Source organism: Lepisma saccharinum, chromosome 23 (assembly GCF_977018435.1).
Source record: "Lepisma saccharinum chromosome 23, izLepSacc3.1, whole genome shotgun sequence".
Taxonomy (NCBI): domain Eukaryota; kingdom Metazoa; phylum Arthropoda; class Insecta; order Zygentoma; family Lepismatidae; genus Lepisma; species Lepisma saccharinum.
The window spans coordinates 25,860,530-25,868,626 of NC_139251.1; the positions used below are offsets into that span (position 1 = coordinate 25,860,530).

The following is an 8,097-nucleotide window of genomic DNA, read 5'->3' on the forward strand; positions in this document are numbered from 1 at the left end:
GACGAGCAGAATGACAGCTGCGCCTATTGGCTGAAGGTTGAGTGTGATTGGACGAAAACAACTCGCCCGCTGTTTAACCCCACCTACGTTCGTGGCGGCGGCTCGCCTCAGTTCTTGGACATTAACGAACTAAACTCGGGGACTATACCAGCTTTCGCAGCAGCCTGCACTGCTTCGCTCTGCCCACTCGATCCCCTCCCCCTTTCCCCTTCTCTGCCGCTATGCGCTGCTTTGCTCTACAAAGTCCGGGGATAGAGGTAGTGTAATAAGGATTTTCTTGTTCATAGCCTGCAGGATGTCATTTGTGATTTTCAAAAAAGCCGTAGCAGTGCTGTGTGTAACATCGCCGCCTTGTAATCAAGGGATCCCGGGTTCGACACCCGGTGGAGGCACATGGCACAGTGGTTCGGATGCCACTTTCAACTGTAGGTCCAGTCCCGATTAGCCTTTCTGTGCATAAAGTAGACTTAAACACAACAATTCAATCAATTCAGTGTTGTGTGCCGAAATCCCGACTGTGACGTTTTGAGCAACGAATCTAATTATAGATTATCTTTTCATTTTTGAACACATGGGCAGAACACTTGATAGGACGAAGCTAATTTATATTAGTAGCTCGAGTTGTGTTAGGGAGTGGTGTTATCAACGCTTCTTTCTATTTTCTGGGAAATATGGACTTCTCAAGGAAAATGTTAATGTGTGATAATAAGCAAAGTTAAAGAGAGCGATAACTTGAGCATTTTAATTGATATTACATCCTCAATGACAAATATTTTCAGTCTTCCATTTTTTTTTAAAACAAATTATAGAAGTGTACAACTTTTGGCTTGAGCGTTCATTCTAGTACAGCAAGGCCAGCAGTGCCGCCCCACAGCATTACAACTACAAAATACTTATTTTAGTTGAAACTTTTCTATAATTACTTTCTACCATCTCAAAAGAATGAACGTGCAGTCTTTCCAATCACAGCCTGCTCGTTTTCAACATGAAAACACTTAGCACCATCTTGTGGCGATTAAACAAAACATTTCGCTCAACACCCCGGGCCAAGGGGAAGCAGAACATGAAAATGGGACTAGGTGACCTTCAACCATGCAATAAAAGCCAGCTTCTATGCACGATACATTACTGCCCAATCATGAGGTTGCAGTATGTCAGCAATGTCTGCTGCTGTATCTACAGTAGTGTTGCAAACTGTACGGCTAAATGTCTACGAACAAGGATTCTTGTACCGTATAATACCTCTATCAGCATTAAGGCAGTACAGCGAAGCAATTATCAAAATATATAATTTAAGGATTTGGAGCACAGGATTGACACAAAACTATGATACATTATGATAGATTGAAAAAAAAACTTCTGCAAACATTGACAACAAAGGATATTTTTGAGCAAGATAGTACTAACGAGTTTGCAAACGCAGAGAGAGACTATCTTTCACCTTCAAATAGCCACTAATTTAGGATAGTTTTGAAGGAAGGAAGACCTTAGACATCTTTGACCCAGAGATAAATGTCACCGCCCGCCAGTTACTTTTTGTTACTAAATCTTGAAACGGCCTTGTCAGTTATCACTGACATTTCAACCCTATAATGTGATAGTTTGTGGTTGACGAGCAACCTGTGTGTGTAACTCAAAAATTTAACAAGATCTGATAACCTAGAATGTTCGTTGATATCTGAGTTGAAATGCAACCGAGATTTATGTGACGAATTGCAAGTTTGTTAATAATTCATATTGATATGTTTAAGAATGTTGGATTTAAATATATCGTTGATGGTGTGCATAAATGTGTTGTGCGTTATTTGGAAACCACATTGTTGTATCTTACCTTATGTACGTGTGAATTCAACACGAACAGATGATAGTAAAATTCATCTGTTTTCCTACACGCATAGGGTATAGTGTAAATTAAGGTGTCGTGGCTCCTCGCCTTACAAATAGATGAGAATTCTGATTAAGGGGAGAGACCCAAAGTGTTATCAACCTTAGGATCTTTACACACAAGTCATTAAGTGCGTGCCAATCTTGAGATACCAAGCAATGGTCGACATTTAGATTATTTAAATCTAACTTACGAAGTTCTCCAAATGAAAATGATATTAAATAGGAAATAAAAACCAGGCTTAATTCAGGAAATGCGTCTTACTTTTCTCTTCATAAACTTCTATCTTCTCGTTTAATATCTAAGAAACTAAAAGTTAAGATATGCAAACAGTAACTTTGCCTGTAGTATTGTATGGATGCGAAACTTGGTCCCTTACATTGAAAATAAAAATACGAGTACATTAAGAGTGTTTGAAAATAAAATGTATAGAAAAATATTAAAAGGGATGAGGAGGCAGGTGAGTGGAGAAGGTTGCATAATATAGAACTACATAATTTGTGTTCATCTCCAGATATTATTACAATGATTAAATCAAGGAGACTTAGGCGGCCATGAATGGGAGAGAAAAGAAGAGTTTACAGGATTCTTGTTGGGAAACCTGATGGTAAGATACCAGTAGGAAGGCCAAGACGAAGATGACGTTGAGATGAACCTAAAAGAAATCGGTAAGGATCGAAAAGATTGATCTTACCCAGGAGACGGACAGATGGAAGGCTTGTGTTGCTGCAGCCATAAACCTTCGGGTTTGAGAAGGCTAGAGAGTTAGTTACTTATGAAAGTTCTCATTTACTTCATACGCCTTGTAGTTCAGTAGCACGTCGAGGTTGCAGGCAAACCTGGTGTACTTCTCCACATGAATGCGTGTGTCTGGATTCGGGTGATGCATGCTGGGAGATCAAAATAAGACTCCTTTGAGAGCGGGCGCAAGGCAAATGAGAGATTAATGAACACGTCTCTCTTCTCGATATGACGTAAGAGGTAGCTGAACGACCCGACCACGTGTCTCACTCTCGGCCGAGATTGATGGTGTCGCACCACGCCATTAGGGGGAGTAGGGGATGGGGGGAATATGCCGGAAACATGCGATTACCGTGTACATTTAAGATACAAGCAGAGATATGCTCTCAACGGCTTCCTTCAGGTTAAAAATAACTGCCTACCACAGTGAAAAGAGTTCGTTGAAGAGCAGGTGAATAGAATACTCCGGTAAATGACGGAAATGCTCTGAAACTTTTAACTCTTAAATGGGTGTTTCATTTGTCTTAGTACACTGTCCACCAAAATAGCAAATCCAAAATTCTTTACTTTTCCATGACTTTTTCTTGATCTTTTCTCCTTAACATTTATTTAATCGACCCCCTATTTAGGTATAGATGGAAATTACGAAAATATATATTTTTATTTTATGAAAAAACCTTCAAAAGTTATAACCAATACATTAACCAGAAGCATATCCCCAAGTCATAACTAAACACTAATATTATAATATGTCAATATAAAAATATTAAAGCGTAAAATTATATTAAATATAATTCCCTAATAACTAGATATAAGTCGAATAACATTTTATTACAAATAATAATTTTAACAGAAAAATATAATACTTTTACCTTAAAATTAACCCTACTAGCTCCTCACCTTTCGAGAAAACAGAATGTTCAATTAAAATTCAATCCTCCCTGATACAAAAGGTACGATTATTAACATCTCCTATAATAAAAATCAATATTTCATATATTTAATAAATCCCAACACTGTACTAATAATCTATAACAAACTAATTCATATATAGTAAATATATAACCAAAAAACATAAAATTCCTTTAACAAGAGATTTAGACTTGCTTTAAATATTAATGCATGTAAATGTTTCAGACTTCATCCTGGATGGCCACTACCGCATATAAGAATGTAATTCTCAAGAAACAAAGTGAACAAATGTTAACAACAACTCAATACAATTTTAGATTTCCAAATATTGAATTCTATCAAATCTCAGTACTGATATGTACAAATGTAAATTCACTATACTGTAAAAAACAGATAAGATTCTTGACCAAAAGCATATTTTCTTGGCTTTCTCTTGACTTTCTTGACTGGTAGACAGACACCCAGTACTACTACTCCAAAAAGCAGAGCAGGTCCTACCACACGATAAGAGGTGAGGCGAGCCTTGGCACATTCTCGTCTCGTGAATGAGAAAACATGATCCATTCTGGTGGTTTGCCGTGTTGAGTTCTAAGTCCCCTTTACAAACTCATAGGCTACTCGAGACCAGGGGCGTGCACAGGACTTTCGAAAGCGAGGCAGGGCTAGGAATACATTTTTGGTAGTCAGTCCTCATTTTGCCGTCTTTTACTGCCTTTAATGTTCTCCCTTGTTTTTAAAGAAATACTGGGCCACAGGTGAGGTTATGACCCCCATTAACCCCACCCTTTGGATCGGGACTGGACCTACAGTTTGAAGTGGGACCCGAACCACTACCTGCCTCCACCGTGTATCGAACCAGGGACCCCTTGATTACAAGGCGACGACGCTACCACTGCGCCATCGTGGAGGCCTAACAAATCAAAAATAGATCCAGTTGACGAAAAATAAAGTTCCTGGTAATATTTTATACATAATGTAATAATAAATGTTACATATATCTTCCTTGGTACTGTCATTCAAAGTCGTGTGATCCCAAAATGACCCTTGCCTTGCAATAAGTTCGGCGGAAGTAAATAACCCTCGATTAAATTTAATTTTAATTTTAGTTATTTTATTATTTCTGGGGGGTTCCGGACCCCCCTTCTCCCCTAAATACATCCTTCATTCTAACCAATTTTCTTTTGTCTTTACAGATTTCGTCCTCAAGCAATACGTAAGACAAGACCAATGGCGTGGTCGGATCTGCCCCAGAAGACAGGAAACTACGATACCTGCATTCCATCCACAAACTATAGGGTGTCTGCAAAGAAGTATGCGAAAATAAAGTTCTACCTTCCGCAATAGACATGCGGCAAGGGATAACTGTGATATTAATAATATGTTGTCCATGTGTTCTTTTTTTATACGACGTAATGACAGTTTAGCTAGGAATGAAAATAGTTCCACTCGCATGTGGAGAACATAGTTCGATGTAGGTGCAGAGCGGATGACAACGTGTGGTGAGATTGTCATGTGCGAGAAGTTAGGACATGTAAGTGTGTAAATAAAGATGTTTCTGCAAAAGTTTTTCAATTATTATTCCATTCTTTCTCCATGTTATGTCTGATTCGCTAAAATACATAACCAATAGATTGGGTATACCAATTAGATAGTGATTTCAGAAAAGTATTTGGCTATTTAAGGGCAAGAGGGACAGTTTCCACGTCCAGCCAGTCGCAAGAACCCGAAACTGCTCCTCTCCACCGATCTTCCCCCGCGGCAAGCTGGCGACGTAGAGAGGCCTGTGAGCTGGATGGTCGTAGAAGGGGAAGAAGACTTACCATTACGCTTATGGGAGTATTATTTCACTTGATCTATTGGGAATATCGAACTTACGATGGTGTAGAAAAACACATGAACGGAAAGAGGACAAGTTGAAGATTTTGCTTGCGCTAGGAAAATTCGAAATTTCCATTTTTCAAGTTGACGTTGTGTGTCTACAAAGAATAGATGAGTGCAATAAATAATTATTCATCATATTTTTACAGATCGGATCTAGTTTAATAATAAACTTCAAAAATTGAGTGTCAAATACATATTCTACCATTTAAACCAAATGTTTCACAGTGCTCAGAATCCCAAAATATAGAGTTTTATGTGAGACGTCATAGACACTATGGTTAGAAATTCCTCCTAACTTTTGAAGCTTTTGCTTGACAGAGGGGTTTAAAAGTTAATAACAAAATAGAACTATATATTTAAGTACACTAACTGTATGAAACAACGTAAAATAATAATAAAATAGTTGTGCTGGATATTCACTTATCCCTTGGGAAACTGGTTTATTCCTATTAGTTTATAACAGTTATTATTGTACAATAATATTCATAATCATGATAATAATAATAATTATTATTTCTGCTATTCATATTTGTTACAGATCATATCTAGTTTAATAATGAACTTCAGAAACAGCTTCCACAGACATTCATACTCTCATGCCCTATGTTTTGCTTATTTCAGTAGCTGTGCCCATTCCAACGATATTGAAATAAATCCATAGCTGTTGCGAAACTTCAAGATTTCGCCTTAAGATATCTCGGGATTTAGGTAGTTGTTTGCATATCGCGGTTGAGTAGTAAAACACAGCTCCACCGTGAAGGAGTGGTTATTACGTGACGCTACGAAGCCCGGAGTCCTCGGTTACATGATATTGTATTTCATCATTTCACCATAGATCCCAGAAAAGTTCAAGGTCAGCAATTACCTTCCCCTCTTTTTTGTTAACATTTACTTAATTGCTCCCTACTTAGGTGTAGTTGGAAATTAAGAAAATATATATTTTTATTTAATGAAAAACCCCTACCACAAGGTCAGTTAATATCAAAACTAAAGCTGTACTTTAAGATGAGATTTAGACTTGCTTTAATTAATGCATGTAAAACATGTTTCAGACTTCATCCTGGATGGCGAATGGCCACATTACTTTATTTAATATTTTTCAAAACTTTACGCACACAAGAATTTAATTCTTCAGAAACAAAGTGAACAAATTTTAACCACAACTCAATACAATTTTAGATTTCCAAATATTCAATTTTATCAAATCCCAGTACAGGTATATAACATTGTAAATTCACTATTCTTTTGCCCTCGTACTATGCTAAACCTTATCTAATAAGGGATAGTAAACTGTCCTTGTCCTCCCCCATTTGTGCCACCTCCCCCCTAGTTTTCGAACCCAATCGCCGCCACTGAGGACCTCTGAGTATCTGATTTTTTACTCATCTTGTGATACCTCGTTCGAAAGCTCTCGTTACACAGAATAACAATATGTAAACATTTTCCCTCTATGACAATTAGCAACGAATCTATAGTGATTTGAAATATACGTTTTAGTACCTGCGCAAAAGCCTACAGCGCATGGAGCTGCGCACAACGCTACAGCGCACGAGATGCGCACAGGCAACTGCGCATGGCCCTGCATACAACAGAGACCAGAAGATTCAATCGACTGTGATTCCATCGGCCTTCGTGGTGTAGCGAATATCGTAACATATTCCGAAGGCAGAGAACTTGAATACGAATACGAAAATTCCGGATCCAGATCCGGGTCCAAAAGTTTCGGATCTCGATCCGGATCCGGATCCGAGAGTTTCGTATCTCAATCCCATTATAATATTACCACACCTTAAAAGGTATTATGATCTTCGATTACAAAGAAATTTTTCATTAGTTAGTCCTACAAGAATTTTTTTCAAGTGTTGTTCCTAAAATACTTTGCTACGCATCGGCTAACACATTGTACACAAAAATAATCTTACTTGTTTAACACAAAATGTCAGAGGTGATTTTGTAAATGCCATTGAAACGAATATGTATTGATTCGAATGTATTGGAAATGAAAACACACATAAATGTGAGACATTCCATTCCAGGATGAAACCTTTAACACATATAACAAGATAGAAATGTTATACAAAAATTATACAATTGTTCTACAGTTACAGTATTACAAATTAAAATAAAACATTATAATATATGCAGTGTTATAAAATTACAAAGTGTAAGACTAACAAGGGAGGTTATCTAAGTGTCCCCCTCCGATTTCCATGAAACTTGGCAGGTGTATAGAGAGGCCCTATGCCCCCTGTTTCTTCCTATGCCCTATTTACGTGGTTTCGGGGTCAGATCCCTACTTCAATTTCTCCTCATCTTGACATTTGAGGGGGGGAGGGGGCTTCTATACACCTGCCAAGTTTCATGGAAATCGGAGGGGGAGACTTAGACCTCCCTAGTAAGTGTATTAATTAAATACAAATCGCGAACGCGCGCACACACACTATATATATATGTGTATGTATGTATATTATACAGGGTGTCGCAAAACTCTTTCAACAACGCTTGGGAGCTGGTAGATATCATAAAGACAAGTAACTTTTCCCTATAAAGTTTACCTCGAAAGCGCTTAGTTTCTGTGCTATAAGCGCTTAAAGTCTATCCTGTACGTATGCAACCCAACACAGCAAACGCTTGCTCTGACATAACTACCAGGGGCGCGTGGCAGGGTTGCCACTAGC

The 8,097-nt window shown here is 38.1% G+C and overlaps 1 protein-coding gene across 2 annotated transcripts in view; it reads left to right on the forward strand.

Annotated features, from left to right (window-relative positions):
• shakB (Innexin family member shaking B) overlaps positions 1-5,045 on the forward strand; it is a 165,394-nt gene extending 160,349 nt beyond the window's left edge. For both annotated transcript variants that reach the window (XM_083110086.1, XM_083110085.1), the window contains exon 4: positions 4,732-5,045. The gene's annotated coding sequence lies outside the window, so the exon portion shown is untranslated. The remainder of the gene's footprint in view (positions 1-4,731) is intronic.
• The last annotated feature ends 3,052 nt before the right edge of the window (positions 5,046-8,097 follow it).